Below are 26,630 nucleotides of genomic sequence, written 5' to 3' on the forward strand. Positions count from 1 at the left end.
ATGGCCGTTCATTGGCAAACTCGAAAACCTATATTCTGTCATATCGTGCATGAGACGGTTGGCCCACAGCCATCAAAATATGTTTGCGGTCACACAGTAGAGGTATCCATTTTTCTAGACTGACAAACCCTCCTTTGGCCGTATGCCAAACATCTCATCTATTTATTGAAACCTCCTCTAGTGATGATGTGTCTGAAGTACTTATGTCTGAATTTTGCATGCTATCGTAAACATCATTGTCTTCATCAATATCTATAGCCATCAATTCTTTTACTGTTTTCATCTCATTTGTGTCTGCGTCAGCTCGACCATGATGTTGTTTTTTCTTTGTCATCATATGCATACATCCCTCCGTACATCCCTCAGTTACCTCAAAGCAAACTATTGGTAGGCAATGTATGAACAACAGCACGTTAGGAATATTCCAAAAACCACTACCAATACACCACTACCAATATTGAAATCAACTTCCATCCCCAAGAACGTAGTATTCCCCAAAACCAAGACCCTATTCCCCAGCTTCCTTCTTCAGTAGGGATTTCAGAGCTTAGGACATGCATTTTCTTTATCGCTTCAAAGATCGTAGGGGAATAGTCATCAACATATACACAACACGCTGATCCCACTATTTTGCAAATTCCCCCACGATCAACCAGGATTACATTGAGAGCCATTCTTTTTTGCAGCGTCATTAACCTGATTCCTCTTTCTTCCAACGTCATATTAAATAGTATATCTGTCTTTGTGTTTATGGTATTTTTTAGTATTCTGGACAGCTGCCTTATATTATAGGAGTTCACTATCTGCCCTAAGAATGGAATGAATGATTTTGCTACATCAGTTGCTATCAAAACACCCTTGTCAGTCCTTTTGACTCTAGTTCTTGATAGTCTGGCCATGTCTGCTGTTTCTAAGAGGAATACTCCTGTGAACAGTAGACCTAGGTAACATGTACCTCCCCAGTTTCTGGGCAACCAAGGATATGCTTTCTCTCCACATATAAAATAAACTGGATCTCCCACATATACTGGTTCTGTTTCCCATTACAATACCACTGTATTTATGCACCCAGTATATGTTCCGACTGAAAAAGAGCCTTTCTTTTTTAGACAAAAAGGGACAGTTCTTGGGCTATAATTCACCGTGTAAGATGGGGGGATTGCATCTTTGTCCCCTTCTGTTCTTACACGTAACGTCATTACAGATGTCTTTTCTGGTGGGGACAATCTATCTTGTCTATTTTGTCGTGTTATCTTTCGCGTACTTTTCCCCGTGGGCTCTGGGGCCATTACTTGTGCTTTATGGAAAATGGAACAACCCACAGGCTTCATTATTATTTCCTCAAACTCATTCATGTTGGTTCTGTCTAATTGACCCGTATTACCCTCATTCCATTTCCCATAGAACATTGCACCTAAAGATGCACTACATGCCATTCTTTATTTTCCTCCACCAAAAGATCAAGTCATGAGACCCTGACAGGGTGCAAACTGCAGGCCAGCTATGTGGCAGAGTAGAGCACGTAAGCTGTTGAACTGTCCTCCCATACATACCACCTACATAGCTCAGACACCAGTTAGCATGTGCCCATGTGAGGCTCACACTGCATCAACAATTCATGATTAGTTGTTCAAAGGACTACCCAGAATTTAAAGTAAAAGTACTGGCGGTAGTACTGGTGGTAAGCTAAGTTGCTTGTAGAAAGTGGTTTTTCCATTTGTTTACAAATCATCAGACCATTCACTCAAGCCAAAAGTAAAGTGTGGTGGGATACCACTTTTAAAGGTTCACACCTGCAAATGGAGTGTGTGAGAATGCTGCGTTATTCACTCTTTAACCTCCAAAAATGTGTCTTCATATATCGCTCTTTAGAATGCTAAGCAGGCTTATGCATTGTAGTTTCCCTGTTACATTGTGCAAGGGGGGGGTTCGAGGGGAGAGACAGGGGGTTTTCGGGACATTACTTCACTGAACTTTCAGTGATCAAGCAGCAGAACCATCATGGAAAGCAATGAGCTAGGAGTTGGCTTCATTGCATTGAAGTGGTCTTATGATCAATATTACCCAAGTTGATCGCACACATTTGAACGAATGGTAGTGTAGAGGAGGAGCCAAGTGCCACTACCAGAAGTCCCACCCCCATTTTGCCTATATGCTGGAAACTGGAAATTGCAACACGCACAATGGCAATAATGGTCCCTATACCACGAAGAAACTTTGAAACAAGGTAGCCATTGAGAAAGCCCGGTATAATGTACCTGCAGAGAAATGATATGATATGATACGGCTTTTAAAATGTGCCTATACGCAAGTGTTTCAAGGCACAACGAGGAAAGAGAGAGGAACAGAGGGAAGACAGACATAGCGATCTTCCTAGGCAAGGTGAAACCAAAAAAGTGATGGATGGAAAGTTTTGAATTAATCTGACTCACTGGCATTGCTCTGGGCAACCTTCCACACCACAATTTATTAACCCGTCTACGCCATTGCAAAAGGGGTCCAGCCATATGCAAATCAGTCAGGTACTGCCACTAATGGGAGCAGCCCTGACCAAACTGCTTGGCCAGGCCCCTCTGCACAGAAACACAAGCAACCCCAGACATAGTCCCGCCTTGTTGGGCCTCCTCAGTGAGGTGCAGCTTGGTTCCCTATGGCGCAGCGAGCAAGGGACCCACGTCTGGGCATACCCTCTCTCACATAGGGGGACAAACTGAAAACGAAAAAGTGATGGGTGGAAGGTTTTGAATTAATCTGAACCACTGGCATTGCTCTGGGCAACCTTCCACACCACCGTTTTTTTAGAAGACCCAAGCTACTCCTCACTGATGACGCCCAACAAGGCTGAAACATGTCTGGGGATGCTTCTGGTCTCGTGCAGAAGGGATGTCACTTAGCAGTTCAGGCTGGACTGCCCCTTCTGGTGTAGGACCAAGCCTGATTTGCATATGTTTTTTCCCCTTCTGTAATGGCTTGGCAGGCTGAAAAACAATGGTCTGGAGGGGCTTGCCCAGAGATGTGCCTGTGGTTATGATTAATTCAAAACCTTCCAGCCATCACCTTTCTGTTTTGCCTACTGGGCCCGGTGACATTGAGATCGTGCAAGTGCAGGGGAGGTGGGGAAGGGAAGAAGTGCGAGGGGGAAAGGGGAGTGGAAGTGCAGTACATAGGATAACAGTAATAAATAGAACAATAAATAGGAACAATAAGAAGAAGTGCCGCCAGCTGGTGGCAGGTGCAAGGGTAAGTGCAGACACCAGATGTCAAGTGCTGGTAGGGGCTGTGGGATACAGAACAGCCGGAGAGTGCAAGGGTTGCCGGGGGGGGGGGAGTGCAGGTGTGTGTCTAACTGGCAGGGAGGGGACCTGGGCCCAAAAACAGAGGGTAGCCAGGTGACCAGTGTAGTTTCAGTTTCAGCCAGGAGTTCAGCAGGGGACAGTAGGAGAGAAAGCAGAGGCAAAGAGAAAGGCCTTAAGGTGCTTCCGGAACCGGAGATGGTTCTCCTCAATTTTCAGTGAGGCAGGGAGGCTGTTCCAGAGGGAGGCCCCAGCTGAAGAAAGAGATCTATCCCCAACTCGTTGCTTGGAGAAACGACTAACCCTGAGGGAGTTGGAGGCGGATGAGCGAAGAGCTTGAGAGGGAAGATATTTAGGAAAGAGAGTTGAAGATATTGAGGACCTAGGCCCCAGAAGGCCTTCTGGGCAATCCAGAGGGTTTTTAACTTAATTCTCACAGCCACTGGGAACCAGTGCAGAGATTTCAGTCCTGGAGAGATATGATCCCTGGGCTTGGCCAAGGACAAATCTTGCAGTCCTGTTCTGAATAAGTTGTAGAGGTCGGAGAGTGAGGCAGGTAGATTTAGAAAGAGGCGGTTGAAATAGTCCAGCCTAGAGAGAACCAGAGCTCTGGAGACAGTGAGCTTCAAGGGGGAAGGAGAGTAAAGGTAGAATACCTCTGAGGAGGTGCAGCTGTTAGTGTGACTTCTTAGAATCGTCAGAGATGTGAGAAGAGAAGGAGAGTGTGGAGTCGAAGATGACCCCAAGGTTTTTAGCCTCACAGGTGGGAGCAGGCAGAGGGCCAAGCGAGGCCGGCCAATGAGAGACAGGAAAGGAGGGAGCGGATGTGCCGATGAGGAGAATCAATGCGGTGAGCAAGAAGTGCCAGATATTGGTTGGACAGCCAGGGAGAGAGGTTAGACCCCTGGGGAACACCACAGGTAGAGATGGAGATAGAGGAGATGAAGGACCAAAGTTGGAGCTGGGAGGGTTGATCAGAGAGGAAAGAAGTCAGCCAAGTGAGGGCCTAATCAGTGATACGCAGGTTATCACAGAGATGGTTGAGCAGGATGGCATGGTTGACCGTGTCGAAGCCAGAAGAGAGATCAAGTAATATGAGGACACAGGGGGTGTTGGAATCGAGGTTGGAAAACAGGTCTTCACGGATGTTCAGGAGACCAGTTTCCGTGCTTCTGGTAGCTCTGAAGCCAAACTGATGGTCATGGAGACAACCAACAGATTCAGTGTGAAGATTAAGCTGGAAGATGGCCAGCTTTTTCAGGAGTTTGCCAAGGAAAGGAGTGATGGAGATTAGGCGATAGTTAGCCGGGCAGGAAGGGTTGGCAGAGGGTTTCTTAAGAAGAGGGTGCACCAGGGATTGTTTAACGGGGGGAAGGGAGGACTCCAGTGTTGAATGCGTGGTTGCAGAAGTCAGCCATAGCAGGAGCCAGGGTGCCAATGTGGTCCTTAATGGTTTTGGAGGAACAGGGGTGAACCTGTTTTTATGAGACATTCATAGATCAAACTTGTCTAGAAATCTCGTCGGTAAAGAACAGGGGAAAGGCAGAGAAGGAGGGAGGAGAGGTGGCCAAAGAAAGGCCAGAGGAAGAGCAGGGAGTAGAGAGGGGAGGGTCAGAGGAAGAGAGAGAGGACAGGATGTCCTGAGTTTTAGAGATGAAATGAGAAGCCAGAGCCATGCAGAGGGGCTGGGAGGGGACAGGACAGGTGATGACTGCAGCAGGATTGGCCAGTTCCTTGCATATTTTATAGAGTTCGGCTGAGTTGCTAGATGCCGCAGAGACACGGGCTTGGATGTGATCTCTCTTCTTGGTGCGGACAGAGAGCCGGTATTACCTTTGGAGCAGGCGGCAGGCAAGTGTGTCAAAGAATGTACCATAAACACGCCATTTCCTCTCAGCCAGCCTGCACTTGCGTTTAAGCGTGATGAGGTCTGATTCGTACCAGGAGTTGCACTTGGCTTTGGGCTTCAAACGGATCTTCATGACAGGGGCAAGAACATCAAAAGTATCAGATATAGCAGAGTAGAGCACGGAAAGGATTGTGTCAGGGTTTTAGTCAGCCAAACGGGCACGGGGGTGAGAAAGTGGTGGCGAAAGCCTCTACTGACACGTGCTTCACGGGTCGGATGACTGAGAAGGTGGGTGGCAGTGCTGCAGGTGGCTTGGCCTGACAATCTTTTTAAAGGAGGTTCCGGAAGAAGTATGAAGATGAGTGAAAGAGAAGACTTGTGACGTCAAATGAAGCAGAAAACACGCACCCAGAAGAGATGCCAATGAAGATAGTATATAGACCTTATAGAATCTGATGGCAAAGTAAAGAATTGAGCAACATTTAATGTGAGGAATGAAGATGGCACGTGCGGAAAGCACTGAAGAAAATGCAAGCCATTTTATAATTGTACAGAAGTTGAAACGCAAGTAGATCATGAAGGCTGGCTATACGTAGTGAATAGGCTATTGGCGATGCCACCAATATATATATATATATATATATATATATACATATATATATATATATATATATATATAATCTGAATGTTCCACAACTTGTTTTAGCCAACTAGGCACCAATGAACAGAAGAGCTGAAAGTGTGGAGCAGTAGAAGAAAACAGCTGACGACGAGGGAAGATTCGAGAAAGGTTGTCTGGCCCAGTGTCAAGAGCTGGGGCAGCCAAGAAACTGGTTATCAATTTGAGTAGATACAATGAACGTAGGAGGTGAGGCAAGCTACTGTTGAGGTGTAGTGGAAAAACACTAGAAGTGGCAAGTTGTATTCATTAAATAGTGTTAAATGTGAAGTAGGAGCTCAAAACACGGTCTCCTGTCACATGGTCAGGATGAAATTAGACTTTGGGCAAGCTACACCGAGACGAGAAGATAAGACCATGCTCACACTCTCTTCTATTCTCAAGCACAGTGATACTTTGCAAGGGTGAGTTAAAAGACTAATTCGAATGACGGACGGCAGGAGTGATGATGGATGTTGGTTTAATTGGGTGGGAAGGCATGGTCAAGTCCAATCCTCCCTCACCTGGGGTACCAGCTTGCGTGCTGCTAGCGAGTTGAATATTCCAGAAGGGATCAAGTGTGCCAACCAATTGTAGAGGGCCACGTAGAAAAGAGCCCTATAGTTTAAAAGCCAATGAAAGGTTATGCATTTCATGGCAGAAAAGATGACTTGCAGTAGGGGTGGGAATAGCTGTCCACCTGACCTTAGATGTCACATATGACTAATTCTTGTTATAAAACAATGTTTTTTCATATGTTGCTTCGAGATTATGCTGTGAGACGTCCGTTGATGTCCATTGATGTCCGTTGTACTCCCTGTTTTAGACAATTGCATTTAAAACAGTTATGTTTTTGCCAACTTCCTGAGTCTGTCTTATTATTGGTGTAAGAGTAAAATCTGCATCCCCATCCATCCCATAGAGCGCTACATCGCTTAAAGGGCCTACGGTCTCACGTGGTAGCAGAAGGAGGATGGTTTTGTAAAAGACCCATCTATTAGTAGGTCTCAAAATTGTCAGATAATCAACATCCTCCACTTTTTAACCAGAAGATCACAAAGTTTCTGGTGGAGAGCGGCCGATATAGAATTCTTGCAAGAATATTAGTACTGGTGGGATGGGTCCCTCTTTGACGAAATCCCTCCTGGTTTCCACAGGCGCTGAGCGGACTGAAGGCGATGGTGGTCGTTTGGCGGAGGGTAGACGACACTGAGGGCCTTGAGCTGAAGAACAAATGGTGAGTATGAGGGGACTGGCAAAATAAGGGGATGGGATTGTGGTAACAGAGAAAAGTAATGAGGATTTGTCTAATATAAACGAGGAGCATTTAAACAAGGAGCGTTTTATAGAGCCCAGTTTTCTACCTCAAGGCAGGTCTAGAAGGAGTCATTTCAAAACCCCAAGTGGGTAAATAGGCGGCACATAAACAGGTTTATGATAGGGAATGACTCAAACTCCAATCAGGGTATTTTAGGGGCTAGGAGAAAAGGACTGCCATGGTGTATTTGTATTTGTATTTATTTGTTTATATAGCGCTTTACACCAAAGCGCTGCACAATTTAACAACTTGATACATAAAAGCATATAACGGTAGAAGCAAATTACAATTATGAATCAGTCCAACAAAACAGTAAGAAGAGCAATTAAACTGAAGGGAATAGGGAGAGAGGAGAAGTAGGACTGAGAGGGAGAGGGGGGGTGAGGAGGAGAAGGAGGAGGGAAAGGGACAGGGTGAGATTGGGGTGCTAGGGGAGGGGAGGGAGATAATCAAGGGGAAAAGATAAAGGAAGGAGGGGAAGCAAGAAGGGGAAGGGGTTTCAAGGCGGGGAATGGAGAAGGAGAGCTTTAAGGGAAGTGCGGAATGAGGAGAAGGTAGGAAAAGAGTGGATTGAGAGAGGTAAGGAGTTTCAGTGCACGGTGGCTAGGCACTGGAAGGAGCAGAAACGGGACGGGGCACAAGGGGACGGAGGTACAGTGAGAAGGAAGTGGTCAGCAGAACGAAGGGAACGGGAGGGAGTGTAGAAAGAGAGGAGGCAGGAGAGATAAGCGGGAGCAAGACCATGGAGAGATTTAAAGACTAGGCAGAAAAAGTGAAATTTAAGTTGGGAGTGAAATGGAAGCCAGCAAAGGGAGGAGAGGGGAGTAGAGATGGAGTCACGGAAGGTAAGGAGACAGAGTGTACGGATGGCAGAATGGTAGATGGATTTGAGGGGGGCGAGATGAGAAGTAAGTAGTCCAAAGAGCAAGGAGGAGCAGTAGAAGAGGCGAGAGAAGATAAGGGAGGAGATTAAAAGTTTAGTAGCATGGAAGGTGAGAGAGGGGAGGACTTTGCGAATATTGATGAGGTGGTAGCGACAGTCACGAGAAGTGAGAGAGATATGGTGGGAGAGAGAGAGAGGAGTCAAAGTGACTGCCTAGGTTACCAGCATGGAGCGAGATAGGGAGATTAGTAGGAGGAAAGTGAATGAAAAGTGGAGGAGAGGGAGGGGAAGAGAGTTGGAGGGGAAGAATACGACTTCAGTCTTGTCAGTGTTGAGGGAGAGAAAGCGGGAAGACATCCAGTTCTTTATGGCAGTAAGACAGGAAGAAAGTTTCAGGTGGAGGTCAGTTAAGAAGGAAGAAATGTAAGGACGAGTTGAGTGTCGTCAGCATAGAAATGGTGGGAAATGCCAAACGAGGAAATAACAGGGGCAAGGAGGGAGGGGTAGAGTGAGAAAAGGAAAGGTCCAAGCACCGAACCTTGAGGTATGCCGTACTCCAGAGGCTGGGTTGGAGAGGACCGGCCTCCCCAGGAAACAGTAAAAGAGCGGGAGGAGAGGTAAGAGGATAGCCAGTTAAGAACAGGGCCTTTGAATCCGAAGGAAGAAAGAGTGTTGAGAAAAAAGGGGTATTACCCGAATTGTTTGTTTGCAATTGTTCGAATGCACAATTGCACGAATTTAAAGGGTCACAATTGACCTTTTCACAATTGTTGACCATATATATATATATATATAATATATATATATATCTCGCTTTGGTAATATATATATATATATATATATATATTGAAGGGTTTGGGGCGGGTTTGGGTTGGGTGGAGGGTTGCGGGGGGTTTCCCCCCGCATATATGTTACAATTGACCTTCACAATTCGGTCAATTGTGAAAAGGTCAATTGTAATTCGAGCAATTTGCAAACGAACAATTCGTATACATCCGAAAAAGGGGGTGATCGACAGTGTCGAAGGCAGCAGAGAGGACAAGAAGAATAAGAACAGAGGATTGCTTAGATTGTCGAGCAGAGAGGAGGGAGTTAAGAATGTAGGTAAGAACAGTTTCAGGAGAGTGTTTAGGACAGAAGCCAGATTGAGAGGGGGGTAGGAGAGAGAGATTGGTGACAAAGGATGAGAGATGAGAGTAGGTGAGGCGCTCGAGAAGCATAGAGAGGAATGGAAAAAGAGAGATATGACGGAAGTTAGAGGTGAGAAGGGGATCAGCAGAATATTTCTTCAAAATAGGGATGATAGTGGCGTGCTTGAAAGCAGTGGCGAAGGTGGCTGAGGAAAGGCAGGTGTTGAAGAAGCAAGTTAAGTAGGGAATAAGAAGATGGTAAATCTTAGGGATAAGAAGGGAAGGGAGAGGGTCGTTTGGGTTGGACGTGGGGTGGGCTTTGGAAAGGAGGGTGGAGATGTCAGAGGGGGAGACAGGCGAGAAGTCGGACATGCAGGATGAGGGGGATGGAGGGGAGGAGAAGAGGCAGAATACGAGGAGCAGTTGATTTTTTGCCGAAGGGCAAGAATCTTGGAGGAGAAGAAGTTAGCAAAGTCAGAGGGAGAAAGAGTAGAAGAGGTAGAGGGATATGGGGTAGGAGGGGAGAGAAGTCGAGAGAGTGTTTGGAAGATACGGCAAGGGTGGGAGGCTTGGGAGTGGGGAAGGTTAGAGTGGTAGGAGCGTTTAGCCGAGGCAAAACAAGAGTCGTAGAGAGAGTGGTAAGAGAAATATGAGGTTTGGTTGGAAAGTGAAGGAGATTTGAGCCAGAGTCTCTCAAGATGTCAGAGGAGATGCTGCATAGAGAGAAGTTGAGGAGTGAGCCATGGTTGAGAGGGTTTCCGGGTTGGACGGAAGAAAGAAAGGGGGTAAAGTTGATCAAGGGAGGAAGAGATAGAAGAGGAAAGAGTGGATAGCGCATCAGTGGCTGACAGTGAAGAGAAATCCTGGAGAGAAGAAGAGCAAGTGTCGAAAAAGAGGGAAGGGTCAAAGTTGCGAAGGTCACGCCATGAGAAGATGGAAGGAGAGGGCATAGTAGAGGAGGGATGTGGAAGGGGAATAAGGGAGAAGGAGAGTAAAGCATGATCGGAGAGATAGATAGGAAGAGTAGAGACAGGGGAAGAGGGGTAGGAAGAATTGAAGATGAGGTCTAGAGTGGAGACAGAGGAATGAGTAGGGGAAGAAGGAAGAGGGGAAAGGAGGTAGGAGTCAAGGATGAAGAAAAGGGGTGAGGAATGAGGGGGAGAAGGGAGGTGAAGATTAAAGATTAAAGGTGTAAATGTGAAAAGTCAACTAGTTTGTCTGTTTGTGTATTTTTTAATTGAAAAGTGGCACCGAACAGCAATGAGAATAAACTGTGAGTTTAAAGAACAGATAAAAAGTTGTTATCTACTCTAGGTCATTGTCGGCGCCGACTGAACAGATAGATTGATATAATTGATAAGTAGAGGCTTTGAGCGGTGGAGGTTGGAGCGCATTCATATTTGTTGTTTTTCTGAAACGTGTCTGTGTAACTAACAGTAAGTATTGACAGTCAATTGAGACTTGTTACAATGGGGAATCTTACTCCTCTGATGCATCTGTGCAAGACACTGCCAAAACATGCACCCAACATGCGCCCAAGCTCAGACAGTATAGTGTGGAGTGGGTAAAGGGCACAGCATTACTTGGTGACTTCAACCTTGGCCTATCTTACCCGAATGACCAGGCTGCTAAATCACTGGAACAATCTCTGAATGAACTTCACACAGAGAATTAACCAACCTTCCCACTCAAAAGGACAAACATTAGACTGGCTGGCAGACCATAATTGCTTCACGTCAATAACAGCCATTGAACCACAATCTTAGACAGACCACTACTTCATCGCCTTATAACCGCCCAGCCCCCAAAATGAAGTTGATTGCCCCACCACTATTTGCTAGAAATAAACCTAACATTACAGCCGAAAAATTAGCCCCTCTACTGATCCCTTTACTAAATGCCAATAATTTGCATAACCCTGTCAGGATTAGTCAGGCGAGTACAAAGGCATCGAATATGGCAAGGGAAATGTGCACTAAATCACACAGTGAATAGCTTCGAATTAAACTACGTGCACACAGGAACAACGACTCATGTATGCTAGAACCTAGGAGTGCAAATAGAGTGTGACAACAAAACCAATATATGAAAAGGGATGTGGGGTAAGCACCTGACCGCGAGGAAAGTCGGCAAGCGCCTTACCCCCAATTGCTGTTACAGGTACTGACAGCGCTAAACCCACGTGGAGGGCAAGCAATGACAGGATCTGTGAACTAACACTCTTGATGGTATTAAATAAGGGAACTAAAGAACTGTACTCACGAGGACGAGATAAACCTCTTGAATGTCAGCTAGCCCACAAATCCTGTTGATGAAACTGGGACCCAGAAAGGCTAGAACAGCAATGGGAGGAAAACTAAATACCTAAGTTGGAATAGTGATTACAAATTAGTGAGGAAAACATAAGCATTCACACAGGAGCTAGCTACAACCGCACACCACACCTAATAATCAAATGGGAAAGAAGTGCAATGGAAAACATGGAATGTATCCCAATAGAAAGTAAGGATCAGGAGCAGGGAAAAACGAAATAACCAATGCAAACTTCTCCCTACCTCTCCAAGGAAAAGACAGGAAGCTAATCTAAGAGGAAGGCTAAGGCATACGGGTTTACAGCAGCAAAGGACAGAGTCAAAGAAATATAGAACACAGACAAACTGGGCTGCATCTAAAAGGGGAAAGCACTGAGAAATGCTGCCTGCAAACAGAGGAAGACAAAAAGGGAATCAAGGGAGCAGAAATCAATTAGCGCATGAATCCGAGATTCAGGGCGGAGGAACAAGAAAACAGGAACTAGGAACTAGGTACAAAGGCAAGGAACAAGGAACAAGGGACTAGTCACAACAGGAACACTGCAAATGATGACCAGCGCTGGACTGAAGTAAGACTGAGGCTTTTAAAGCTGCTTAACGAGCACACGCCTCAGGTGTGCTGATTGCTGCACCTGCAGCCACTGCTGTTACCTATCCTCCACCCAACCTTGTCCTTCAAGGGTGGAGGTGGAGCAGTGGGCCAGGCATTCTGGGAAGCATAGTCATTTGGTTAAAGAAGCATGCTGGCTGCCAAAAACCTGGAATGGATCCGGAAGGGAAGTAGCTTGGAAAATAGGGATTTAGCGCTCCCAATTCATCACAGCACTGTAGCATAAGGTTCGGAGGAAAGGTCCAGTAGGGAATAAACCCCAAATCATGCCCCCAAGTGGTGGGAACGGGAGCGAAGGGAGCGAGTCGTGACAAACCCGTTGGAACAAATAGACCTCTTGAAGAACGCTATGACTACAGCCCTGGAAACCATTGCCCCTTTAAAATGACGTAAAAGTAAACCAAAAGACCACCTTAACACTTGGTATACACCTCAGCTGAAAGCCTTGAGGGCTGAAAAAAGAAAATACAAGACCATATGGAAAAATCTACCTACTAAGGAGAATAAAAACATAGTCACCGAACTTTCTGCACGCTACAAAGCATAGATTATTAAAACGAAACAGGAAACTTACAATGACAGAATCCAAAATGCCGGTTCCAGCATCAAGGAATTATTTGGAATGCTTAGGGAACTAGAATCATCCATTCCTTAATTAGGAAACAATTTGTCATAGGATTAATGTTCGTGCCAGGATCATGCAGCTGTCAGTGGAGAGTTCATTTTTGCAAGCATGAATCAACTTGCAGGTAGGTGTAAGCGGTAGCTGATGCAGTGGCGTTAGCTTGTTTCTTAAGGTTCAAGGCGGCATCCAGATGAAAGCCTAAGGTTTTTGTTTCCTTAGCTGTCGTAATCAAGTTACCGTCAATGTTGAATGAGGTGTATTTATGGTTGAGCTTTTGTAGGTAAATAGGGGCGCCTAATATAAGGATTTTGGTCTTATCGTCATTCAAGCACAGGCTATGGGAGGCCATCCATGCCTGAATGGCAAGATGGATTTTATTTAGTCGGTCGTTATCTGCCTCATAGGAGCCAGAGAGTGGGATCAGTATCTGGGTGTCATCTGCGTAGTTGGTGTAGATGACACCCAGACGGTCAAGGATGTCAAATAATGGTTTAGTAAACACATTATACAATGTATGGGAGATGCAGGAGCCTTGTTGCACACCACATGTGATCGGGATAGGGCCAGCTGCATCTGTGGCGAGAATACTCTCATCATTTTGTTATTTAGGAATGATCTAATCCATGCTGTGGCCTCTGGGGAGAAGTTTTCTGCCAAAGATAGATGTTTGCAGAGTGTATTGTGGTCAACCAGATCACAGGCCGCGGAGAGGTCTAGAAGTAGAGGTAGCGCACATTGTCTGTTGTCTTTTATTAGGTATATTTGTGTTTTCAGATCTAGAAGGACTGTTACAGTCCCATGAAGTGGTCTAAATCCAGATTGTCTAATCCCTAATAGGTTGTTGGTTTCTAGGTAGGACTGGATTTGAAGGTAGGCTGCTTTATCGATGATTTTAACAAGGAATGGGACAGTGGTTATTGGCCTGTAAGGCGTCTTTTAAATTAGTAGGGACTTAGCATGATTTGAAAGAGACATTTATTAAACTGGTGATAAAAGGGGTGAGGTCTCTCACTGGTCTTTTATAATTTGGGCAGGGCAAATGTCACCTTGGCATCGTGATGGTTTCAGAGAGTTAATGATTTTGGCGACCTCTGTTGTAGTAACTTGCATAAATTTGAGAGCTGGTAGAGTCGTGGGGAGGTAATGGTGCCTAAGATCTGTTCTGTTTCCAAGCCATTGATATTCAGTCTCTTAGCAACTATTTTCTTTTGGAGAGTAGTAATTTTACTGGCCATGGCATTTTGGATTCCAGTGCACCAGACTTTGTCTTTGGAATAGGATTATTTTCTTGCCTGTGTTGGGATGTCTCACATGGTCCCCCTTTATGATGTTATTGCAATGGTGGCAATGTAGGCAGGCAAATGTGCCTTTTTTCTGTTTGCATAGAGTAGTCTGAGATGATGTTTTTGGTTTTTCCGCTCTAATGAGTTGGTCTCTGATATTTCTTCCCCGTTTGTATGCCATCATGGGGGGTCTGGAAAGCGGGTGGAGAGGCTTCTGTTATAGCGACTCATCACACTATTTGGAAATTTAAACCTGCCTTGTAAGTAGATTTACTAAAGCCTCCTTTCTGCTACCCTAGAACATTGGCCTTTCTAATACTTAGAGTTAATGACCATACTTAAACCTTTTTTTATGTCCATTACTTTTCTGCTTTCTATAGGGTTGGACTATCAACCATTAGCACTTGGAGAATCCCTTTGATCCAAGATCACAGCTCCAGTATAGATTTGACTGTGTAGTCATTATTACACATCCAAGTAAGTACACTACCTTCAAGTCGCCTCTCACATTTCTGCTATCATATTGCACATCCCTAGTATCTTATTCCTATCATTTTATTTTTTGTTAGGATGGACTAGGATCCGCCACCATTCTGCTAAACAGTTTACAGCGGGGCTGGCCACAGCTAGGAGGAAACCCCTGGAAAATATATATTTCCCGTTCTTTCTTTAAACCCAAGTAAGTAAATAAACTGCTTATACAGCTACCACACAAGTATCTCTGTTCAGAATAGAAACTTTATAGTTTGAAATTTTTTGATCAATGAATTCAATACTGAGGTGTTCAACCATAAAAACACTGCTAATCTAGGAAATGGAGATCTGGTTGTCATTTACCTATTAAGGTACCTATCATCAGTACATATCTACTATGCCTGTGCTTTGTTAAACAATGATCTTGAGTCTAAAGGATGAAGTCATGAGATACACAGAAATAGCATTATGTGGTTCTCCTTAGTTGTTATGAAGTTATGTTGTTACTAAATGCACATATGAAAACTAATATGTATTGAAATGTACCATTAATATTGGATTATTAATTTGTTCTCTGTAGAGAATATTTTTGTGTAAGAAAAAAGAATATTTTGCCCCTGATGAAGAGTGAAAGCAATACTCGAAACGCGTTGGGCCAGATCAAAAATTAAATGTTTTTCTGTCAAAATGTGAATAAATATCTGCTTTAGATATACAAATGAATTGTCAAATATTAATTTTGTTTTCTCAGAGAAATGTCCATGCCATAGCAAGGAAAATAAACCCCCTAAATTACAAAACAAGGAACTACCTAGACAATTAAGAGGATATTTCTGTACAGATATATACCTCTACTATTCTAAAAATTGCATACAGGCCTAGGTCCTTGTTGTTAGTGTGCAGGGGGCGCGGGTTTCCTTAATTAGGAAACCATTTGTCCTATGTATATTTGACCAGCCTACACACCAAGGCTGAGTACTTCTCCCCTGCACCTTTTAAGTACATGCACTTTAAGATTAATTGCCTTTAGTCAAAATTTGATATACTTGAATACAAATGTGAATAAGGTGCGCATCGTGGTTAACAATTTTTCCTTACAAACATTAATCCTGTCCATACTCAATTACTGCAACGCTCTCTATGCAGGAGCCAACAAACAAGTGCTAAATAAACTCCAAACCTGCACTAATGCACTAAGAACCGCCCTAAGTATCCCAAGAAAAGACCACATATCCGGAATAAGAAGAAGCCACAAATGGCTTTCTATCAAGGATAAAATCTTCTTTAAACTTGTCTTGACTACCCACAAATGTCTTCAGAACGCGGCCCCTAAATATCTGATTGACAAAATAATCCCCAAAACCTCAACTAGACCTCTGAGATCGGCCAACTCCCACTGTATTATCTCACCTAGCTACAACCTAAAAAGAGCTGGAGGTACCAGTTTCCCAGTACAAGCAGCTTTGGCTTGGAATGCCCTCCCTCTCAACCTTCGTATCGACCAGAACTTCCACAGTTTCAGGACCAACACCAAAAATGGCTCCTTACTAAGGATATTGCATGAATTGCTTAACATCATCACTTAGTTTCCACTGGCCTTATCATTATGCACTGCCTTCCCTTAACAAATGTATATATGTACACCTTTAGCTTGCGTTAACTATTGTTGCTGTTGACTGCCTTGTGTCTGATGCTCTGTCATATGTATACCTTGCACATTTAGTCTATATTAACTACTGTCAATTGCTGATTGTCACCTGTCCTATTTATGCCTCTTATCCGTTCCTACACGGTAACTGTATTTATCGCCTATTCACATATATGCATGTATGTATACTAAGTTGTCTTGAAAAGCGCCCAGAAACCCCAGGGTGTGGCGCGCTGTACAAATAATAAACAAACAAACAAACAAGCAGAAAAAATGTTCATGCCATGGCCACAAGGGGGATCGCTGTTAAAGTTGGTTTTGCAGCACATGACCACATACTTGCACGCCGCGAACACAGGGAAGGAATTGGAGAAAAGGATAGGTAGTTTAGAGCTCTGGAAAATGTACCAGGAGGAGCAGGAGGATCCGCATCTTGAGGATTGGGTGCTTAATCAGTGTAGGGAGGAAGGTGTTGAGCCTTCTGCTCCCCTTAACTCACCCGAAGTAAATGGCGATAGTGCAGAAGATGTAGCATTGTATCCGTTAACGGAACTAAAAGCGGCAACGGTATATAGTAATCTGATATATGAACCACCTGCCCATAGCAGTGACATCAGTCCAGAAGAGACTAAAAGAAAGAAGGAGATGTTTAAGATCTTACAAGACAAGCAGGAGAAAGTGAACGATTGAATGTGACCATAGACATAGAACGAGATATTAAGAGATGGAAAGGAGAAAAGGAGAAAGCTGATGAGGTAACGCTTGTGCAGGATGGGTGGACAGATATTGCTCAAGCTTGATGGGAAAAGTATTGTGGAAGTTAGGCAAAGGTAAGGTTAAGACTAACAGGATAGAAAAGACGGGGAACGAGATAAAAGATTGAAAGAAGATGAGCATAAGAGAAAGAATAGACAAAAACGAAAACAGATGTATCAGGAAGAACAGCAAAAGAAGAAAGAAAGGGCAGAGGAGCAAAGGAAGTATGACAACAGGGAGAGAATAATCGAAGAACAGATAGGCATAAACATAAGAGAAGAGGAGGAAGCACAGAAATTAAGGGATAAAAGAATAAAAAGATGGAGGGAAGAAGAAGAGGGTGGAGCGTATGAAAGAAGGGAAGTGAAAAGATAAGAAGAGGAAAGGGTTAGATGGGAGCGAGAAATCAAAGAGAATTAGATGAAGAAACAGAACAAAAAAGAAGACAAAGGGAATGCAATATTGATCGTATTCAGAAAGAGTCAATGGAACCAAGTCTAGTAATATCATGGGGCAATATTGAAGAGTTCTTCCTGTCAGAAGGAGCAACAGCAGGGCCATCTAGGATAACCCTAGAGGAGAAATTTGACATAGGGGGCATTGGGGAAAGAATCGATAAAGCCTATCAAGACTTAAGAGAAAGCAGCAAATTGGGAATCTGAGAGAAAGGAGAGCAATCCCTGGCCGCCCATTCACGAAGTGAAGAAAGAGACCCATTCAGTCTCGAGCATAGAGCCTTGTCGTTAGAAAGGCTGACCTTAAATAAGGGTGATAGGGATGAAAGCCATACTAGTTGGGGACTAGATATGTCAGACGAAGAGAGAGAAACCTTCCATGGGGAGGAGGGAGGAAGTGCATGTAGTCCCAATGTATGTCTGCAGACAGACAAGGAAGTGAGATGGTCTGATCTAGAGCAGCCTAAGGATAGGACGCCAGATCCCATAGCATATCCAGAGTGACCTAAAGGATGGTTGTATAGTGAGAAAGGAGAGTCACCACCATATGTGAACAGGCTGAGGTCATTGCCAGGTAGAAGGCTATCAGGAACCATTGTCCCCACTATAGATAGGCAGTCAATGGGAGCTGATTGCAGGCTTGGGTTCACGCAGTTCTCTTTATTGGAGAAAGGAGGGCCAGACCGCAGTATATTCTCTGGCCACAAATGGAGAAGGATAACTTAAGATTCAAACTTCGCAGTTTACCGGCAGGTGCAGGGAAATTGATTTATGAGCTAGAAAAGATGACGGGATAAATACTCTGGCAATAGGGGACATTAATTGTCTCCTAGCAGCCATTCTTGGGGAAAGGGTTGCTGATAGTTGGACAAGAGCAGGTTACAGCACAGAACACAGCGCACGATAGAGTACCATTTAACAATTGTAGAGCAGATGTCTGGAGAGTGCTAGGTAAAAGGTATCCTGACACGTCAGATATGGGTGCAATTATGGCACGTAAGATGAAAGATAACGAAGATCCGCTTAGTTACACTCAATGTATTCAGGAATGGTGGACTCCTGAAATGCGGGAGCCGTGGGGAAAATCAGTGGCAGTATTCTACCACATTTTATGTCAGGAATTGCCAGAACAGGTACAGAGAGAGCTCAAGAAATTAGTGGCAATGGAAGTGAAGCCATGGGCAGGGATACAGTTGACTATAGCGCATCACTGCCGGGGGTTACAAGAGAAAAACAAGAAGAAGAAAGATGTTAGAAAACTTGAGGAAGCCAAGTTAGTTCAGAAGACATTGTCAAAGTATGTCATAGAAAAGGCGGTACTGGCACGCGGAGAAGGATTGGAAATGCAGCAAGCAGTGGGTGCATCGCAAGGGAATAATCAATTCCAAATGGATCAAGAAGGGAATGGGTTTATGCCGCGAGGCAGAGGACTGGGCTACAGAGGAAGGGGTGGTTTTCAGAATAATCCAGGCGGTTTTCAAAATATGCAAAATGATCATCAGAATGAGCAAGGTGGTTTCAGCCAAGGGAGGCTAGTTAGAATAGCTCCTCTTATATGTTGGACATATGGAATGACTGGGCACATTGAGCGCACATGTGGAAGCCAAGGGTATGTACAGAATGGGCAATTCACAAGAAGGGGGGATAGCTTATCTGTTACGCTCACCTGGCTCCCACAGGGGCGTCGGTCAGACCCGGACAGCTGCGGTCTCCACCCACGTGATGCGTAGTGCAGCGATGACTGACTGGATCTGCCCTCCTAATCTTGTCTGCTTAACCCGTAGAAATATTCTCCTGCAAGTGGAGAGATGGATTTAGCCACTTGTGGATTCAAGTGATGGCACCCCCAAAGTCCTCCCCAACTAATCACCTCCGAAATGCCCTCAAAGCAATCTCACCTTATATTCTTGAAAGATGAGCTCTCCATCCTGCGTGGAATTGCAGGGGCGCGTCGATTCCAGTTACTTCACCGGTTTGAAGGCTCGGGAGAGTTCCGGAGAGTATTGACTCTGAGGTTCCTGGTGAGGACCAGTAAGTATTAAGTTCATAGAGTTCAATATGTCCGACGTTCACTCTTGTTCCCCCCTTCCTTTCTTGTCTTGCAGCTGGCTCGTGAAAAAATGCTCTTGTGGCAGCTGGTGGTGCTCAGGTAAGAGTCTGTATTACCCGGCGCTGTCCGGTAAATGTTGCACGAGGAAAACGTGTTGTTTTGTCTCTCTTTACAGATGCGGCACATGAAAATATGGAGAGTCACAAAAGGATGCCTCCGGTGGTAAATCAGGTAAGTCTATGGTGGTAAGAATTACATTTGTTGGTTCCCTCGGCTCACCTTGTGGTTTTCTTTTGTCCCCTAGGTGCCGAAGTTCGGCGAAGAAATGATGGAGGCAGTGCCGACCCGAAGGATGCTGTGAAGACTGGTGAGTATGGCGCGGCGCTGCAACTGGAGGTGCGGCGCGTGCAGAAATTATGTTCTTTACAGATCCGGGAGACAAGAAGGATCCAGAATCAGGTGTGGAATAGAAATAAGTTTGTTTTCTAACCTTGTCCCTTTCTTTCCTCTTTGTTTTAGTAGCTCCGGATTCGAGGCGGGCGTGGCAGAAGACTGGATGCAGGCTGCAGGCACGGTGAGTGTTATGCTGCTGGATGCAGAATAACGCGAAGCGTGTGTTGCTGGTCGGGTGTGGTTTAAATAGCCTCAAAAGTAGTCCCAGGTAAGAAGTCCCTAGAACCACACCTGAGTAAAAAATAGTCCCTGTAGAAAAATAGTCCCTTTCAGGCTTCATGTTGGATTGGAGTCATTTGCAGCATGGTCTGCCTGAGGTAAGTAATGACTATGAGCCTGGCGCCTTAGGTGCCAGGACTGATTCCTACTCTGAGCCTGGCACCTAAGGTGCCAGGACTGAACCCAGATAGCCCCTAGCCGGGGCTGCTGAGGTTTTACTAAATGTCTAGATGCCTGCTCCCGGGGCTGATGGGCTTGGTCCGGATGCCTGGAGGTAGGCATCATGACATTATCCTCCAGCATATAGCTCACAAACCAGGGATGTGTTTGCCCAAGATCAGACAGTGTATCAAGCACAAGCACTGCAGATGCAACAAGCATTGCAGCCACTGCAAGCACCTTTGAATCTGTTGCAAGGGCAGTCACAGCACACACCCATGCAGAGACAGCAGAATGCAAACATGGGACAATTATTGACATCTAGAGTAATGGGTGTCACTGTGGTAGGAGGAAGTCCTTTTACACGTATAGGGATAAGCATGTACCCACAATAGGACAGCTCACAGGGCGTCTTGATGTGTTCAGTACTATCAGTGACACCAGACCCCCAAGAGGAACCAAGGGTTAATGTGATGATAGGAGGCAAATCTTTTTCTTTTTTAGTAGACACTGCGGCTACTCATTCATTTATATGAGAGGGAAAATATCCATTGTCGGGAAATGCCATGAATGGGGCTACAAGCAGAGTTCCTTTTACTGATGAATTAGCCGTCTCTAGAGAGAGTGTGTGACATGTCTGTTCCATTATTCTATTCAAGGCAGACACCAGTTAATATTCTAGGATGAGATTTAATTACAAAGTTTAATAGTACAATTTATTTTACCAATGAAGGCATAGTGTGTTCTACTCCAGGGATACATTATATGAATGTGGATTAATTTATATTGGCATTTACAGGGCAAATGGCTCTGCGAGGAATGCCATTAGAGCTAGATGTTTTTCTTCATAGGTAGGCATTTTGTTGACATGGCTAGCCAGCCTAGTGGGAAAGATTATGAGAAAACCTGATGAGGTTTTGTTCAGGCCACAGATACCCATGGACGAAGAGAGGGGGGGGGGGGGCAGCCTATTCCCCTAGAGTTAAATACAGCCATAGTACGAGGGGAATTGTCCATGCTCGTAGGAACAGATGACAAGGGAAGGCCATGGAGAACAGTGATTGCCATTGGGGAAGTGTATAAATTGACTGACGCCACTGATGAGGATATGTTTACAGATGATCCATCAGATGATGAAGTAATATTGAAGATGAGTTTTACATATTGGATCAGAAGAGAGAATAGGGAAATCCCACAGCAAATGGCGATAGCGCGGCAGCGCCAGCATTTTATGATGAATATTTGGAAAAAGTGCCAAACTCTTTATGAACTACCGGCCCCTTTGACGCAGGCCTATAGAAGGGGATAGAGGAGGTTAAGATTAAGCTGAAGCCAGGAGCAATTCTACCTTGAGCAAGCCAGTACCCAATATCTTGATAGGCGGATGAGGGTATTTTTAAGACTATATCAGCCGTGATGGAACAAGGTATTTTAGTGACGTCAGAGTCATTGTGTAAAACTGAAGTTTATCCGATTAAACAAATCGAAGGAAGGGTCGTGGAGATTTATTCAAGTTATGAGACCGATTAACCAGATTGTAGAGGCAGATTTTCCTTTTGCTCCGAATCCCACGACGATACAATGTAGTATACCAGGCACAATATTTCACAGTGATTGACTTGAAAAATGCGTTTTTCTTAATCCCATTGCAAAAGGACTCCCAAGACTTTACGTCATTTATGTTTTGCCAAACCAAGCTGAAGAGCGCTTGTTTGCCCCAAGGGTACTGTGAGTCTCCATGGATCTTTTATAGGGTCTTGCAGATGGATTTAGGCAATATTGATTTGAAAAGTGTTGCACTGCAATACGTAGATGACTTTTTTTTGTAGCACAACAGAAGATGAGTGCAGGCAAGATTCGATTCAGTTAATGACTATTCTAGCAGACAAAGGATATAAAGTGGACAAGGAGAAGTTGTAATATTTCAAGAAAAGGTGTTGTACATAGGTCAGTTAATCTCACATGAGGGAAAGAGAGTTACAATTGAAAGAGCTGAGGCGATTATGAAAACAACAAAACAGCACACAATAAAAGAAATGCAGCAGTTTTTGGTATTATGCACCTATGTTAGAGTGTGGGTATTTGATTATAGTTCATACACAAGACCCCTTTTGCAGGCTCTGAAGGAAGCACAAGTGAATAAGATAAGAGTAGCTTGGACTGAGGAAATGGAGGAAGGGTTTGAAGAATTGAAGAAAGCAATTTGTACAGCTCCAGTTTTAGGAATACCCAACTATGATGATTAATTATTTTTGTGTTCATATACGAATGGGACAGTCATGACAGAAGTGCTTACACAGAGGACTACATTGGGGTACAAACCCCTGGCATATTACAGTGGGAATTTAGATCCAGTAATGAGAGGGCACTTTCCTTGCGAACAATCGCTGGCAGCAGCCCTGTTTGCAATTGAGAAGTCTGCTAGTATTGTGATGGGGTGTTCTATGACATTGTTTGTTGAGCATGCTTTGTTTGCCATTTTGGAGAAACCTAAGGGTACATTGACATCTCAGAGGGCTTCCGCATATGAGTGAGTTATATCGAATCCAGCAATCAAAATAGTTAGGTGTAAAATGGTGAATCCTGCCACGTTTGTAGCTGAGCCTGTGGCAGAGTGTGAGCATGTGCATGATTGCGCTAACTACGAGGAATTCTATGATGACATCCCACGAGTAAAGGAGAATGTGCTGGCAGGGGGGAGATTCTCTTTAATGATGGGTATTCACATATTGATCAAATTGATGAGGAAAGGCATTCAGGTTCAGCTGTGGTAAGGCACAGAGCTAATGGGGAATTTGAAGTGATAGCAAGTGCTAGACAACCATCTCACTTTTCAGCGCAAGCAGCAGAATTAGTGGTGCTTATTGTCACACTTGAGAAACATGAAGATCAGGAAGTGATGGTGTACAGTGACTCTGCCTATCTGACATCAACTGTGCACGCAGGGCTAGCACGTTGGAAAAGGAGGGGCTACCTCCGGGAGGACGGCACTCCAGTGCAACGTGCAGCATTATTGTACAGGCTTATCAAGGCCCTACAACTCCCAGCTAGCAATTGCAATAGTTAAATGTGCAGTACATATTAAGCAAACTCACTTTATCCATCACGGGAACAAAGCCGCAGACGAAGAAGCCAGAAGGGTTGCATATTGACCAGATATTTCAAGTTTCGATACTCGAGAAGTAAAGGAGAAAGTAGTCACAATTATGATTGTAAATGAAGGGTTTAATCATTTATCAAGGCAGTGCTACACAGGAAGAGCAAGAATTGTGGAAACTAAGGGAGTGTTCTTTATTCCCCTCTGAAGCATTGTGGCAACAGGACAGCACTGGAAAGCAGTGATGCCTGTAGCCTTGTTAAAGGCAGCGCTTGAACAGCTGCACTACCCTACACATGTAACTAGAGAAAGCTTTGCAGCAGCTATTGCGGAGGACAGGTTCTTACCGACCCTGTTAGAACATGTCGCATTTTATGTAGTAAATTGCATTGTATGTCAAAAGTTTACTGCTGGGCACACACTGAGAATGATCAGAGGAGTGATTCCTGGACGAACGGTTCTTTTCAGCATTTACATATTGACTATGTTGATATGCTACAAGTATGTAGTGGATACAGATATATGATAGTGGTGGTGTGTCCCTTTTCTAGGTGGATCGAAGCAGGTCCTTGTGCACACCCTGATGCCACTTGTGCAGTGAAATTTTTAGTCCGGGAAGTCTTTCCCAGATGGGGAGTATGTGAGGTGCTGAGATCCGACAATGGGCCCACATTTTGTTAATGAAGTATTTGAACAGATTAGCTTATTGCTTAGTATAAAACACACATTTTCTTTTGCTTATCACATGCAAGTGAACAGGACATGCGAGAGACTCAACAGTCTCCTTAAAAAGAGAATTGCAAAATTTAAATTGACATTGAAGAAGGGATGGCTGTATTTCCTTCCGCTTGCATTAAATGCATTAAGGAATCAGCCTGGGTTGGACCACCACCTCACACCCCACTAGCTAGTGACAGGGAGGCAGATGAGAATGTCTTTGTCTCCTCCATCAAAGAGCAGAAGTGATGCCCAGAAGACTGCAGAATTGTTAGGAATGAGTTGCGTGCTTATTTCATATGTATGACCGCTGGTATCTCTGTAATTTCAGATCAACTCAAGCGCAAGGGGCTCGGTCTCAGGACACAGATGAAGACCATTCAGCAACTAGACTTCAATAACATCTTCCTGTACCTAGATTATTCATGGGAGATTCAGTCCTAGTGTGTAACTTCACAAGGAAGTGGCACGAGACCCGTTTTAGTGGTCCCTACATTGTTGAAAACATTACTCCCTCAGCAGTAAAAGTCCAAGAGAGGCAGGCCTGGATCCACTTGGGTGACATAAAAACTTACGCTAGTGAGAGCAACGCACCCCCACCCGTCGAATCTGAAGCAAGTCAAGAAGAAAAAGTTCAGCACATGCAGTCTCGATCGTTGACGATGAAGAAGGATGCTAAGATTGCTGACTAAATAAATGCAAGTGTGCATTTGGACTGTTGTTCACCCCATACACTCTATTGATATTATAGCAGGAGTGCAAGGAAATGTTCTCGAGTCACAGGAATCTTTGAATTGGATTTTAGAAAGTGTTGCTGTGATAAATATGCCAAATCTAGAATTCGAGTTCAACGACTGGAAAAGGGATCAGTTTCCAGATTCATTCCTCACTGAGTTTCTCTTTGATTAATCCCATGGTCCTATTAGATGAAGACGCCCATACACTACTTCTCACTGTATTTGTTTACATTCTCCAAGCTGATCGTGCTCTTGTTGGGCATAGTACTAATATACATGTTTTTCAGCAAGATCCTTAAGATAGCCATGCAATATTAGGAGGCTACTTATGGCGATAGTTGAACAGATCCTGCAGTTACCTGATCATTTAACAAGGTTTCCTGATTTAAAAGGTTTTTTCCTTTCATAACGCAGTACACAGGCACAATGAGGAATGTGTGGAGTGGTACAGTTTCGGAAAGTGAACAAACTCAACGACGTGTGGCGAATCGCAAATGGTGTGGATTCATGTATTGGTGCATAATATATGCGTGCTTGGCATTTAATATTGTTTTTCTGATTTTGCTAATCCCTACTGTCTACTTCACTGGCCCAAATAAGGTAGAAGTCCCTTTGATTCTTACCACTCCAGTGACTTATGCAGAATTACTTATTACGGAGAGACCAAGGCCATTAGCGATTATCCCTACACCAGGCACACGTGTCAGGTCACCCATTTCTCTGAGAACTGTTCCTATGAATCCCCTGTAGGAAGGACCCTTACTGATATACTTTATGAGCAGTATGCATGTACCATCTGTAAAGAGTGAAGGGGGGGTTATCTGTTTCCATGCCCTCTATAAGGCAGAGTAGAGGCACAGAGCGCCTCAGCCAAGATTTTCTACATGGTAACGTTGGGCGAACAATCAAGGCTTAAGCTCTCAGGAGGTGATGAAGGCTGGTTCTTAAGTACAGTGCAGTCCCCAATCACCCCACAAAGGAATGCCCACACACTATTTTAGTGATAACACAGTTCTTTATATAAATAAGGTTCAAGTTATATACACACACAATAACACACTTTGTGCTCAGGCAATACTATAATGATAAATATGTACAATATCTATGTGGTACCACAGTTAACTCTTGATTCCATTAAAATGCACTAACTGCTGACAGTCTCAATGGCATACAAATTAAATAATAAAGTGAATCAACAATAGACATAAGAGGGAAGACAAGTTGGGTTAAACAACTGGTAGAATACTGGGTCCCTACCACTAGACACAGTTCTGTGTGAGGATCTCCCCACCTGGACAACCTGTAAATAAAGTGTATCAACAAGCCCAGTCCCTGTATTGTTCAATATAGTCTTGGTTCCTTCTAAAATGGTTCTACAACCCCTAATATACCTGGTTTAGCAGAGTGCGATGTAGGGTCATCGACGGATACTTATTGAGTGAACTCCCTTTAAGGCAGGAGCCACGGATTGTTGAGATTATTTGATGAAAGCAGCTTCGGTCCTTGCGGTGCTCCTGTACGATGGGTCATGGACATCCTGAGAAGATGAGGCATGCGGTGAACCTAGATGATGAGAGTTTGTTGCAGCAAATGATCAATGAAGAATGTAGACCCAGCAAGGGGGCCAGGTCATCGGCGGTTGGTGTCGGCGATCGCGACTTGAGTAAGGCCGTCTTTCAGATTTTCGTCGGCATCTTGTGGACTTGGGGTGGCGGGACATCGAGTGGCGGGAAACCCACCGGCAGATTCTCCTCGGTTCGTCGGTGACCTGGACTTTCTCCAGTGGGACAAAGCGGTCAACGGTGATGAGCAAGGGAGTCCTTGATTTCAAAGTGTCTTAGGCAATGGAGCATTGCGTCTCCGGTCGATGGGGTTACAGTGGTCCTCCGAACCTTGGTTGACGG

Source organism: Ambystoma mexicanum, chromosome 2q, assembly GCF_040938575.1.
Source record: "Ambystoma mexicanum isolate Mex_15411 chromosome 2q, UKY_AmexF1_1, whole genome shotgun sequence".
NCBI lineage: Eukaryota > Metazoa > Chordata > Amphibia > Caudata > Ambystomatidae > Ambystoma > Ambystoma mexicanum.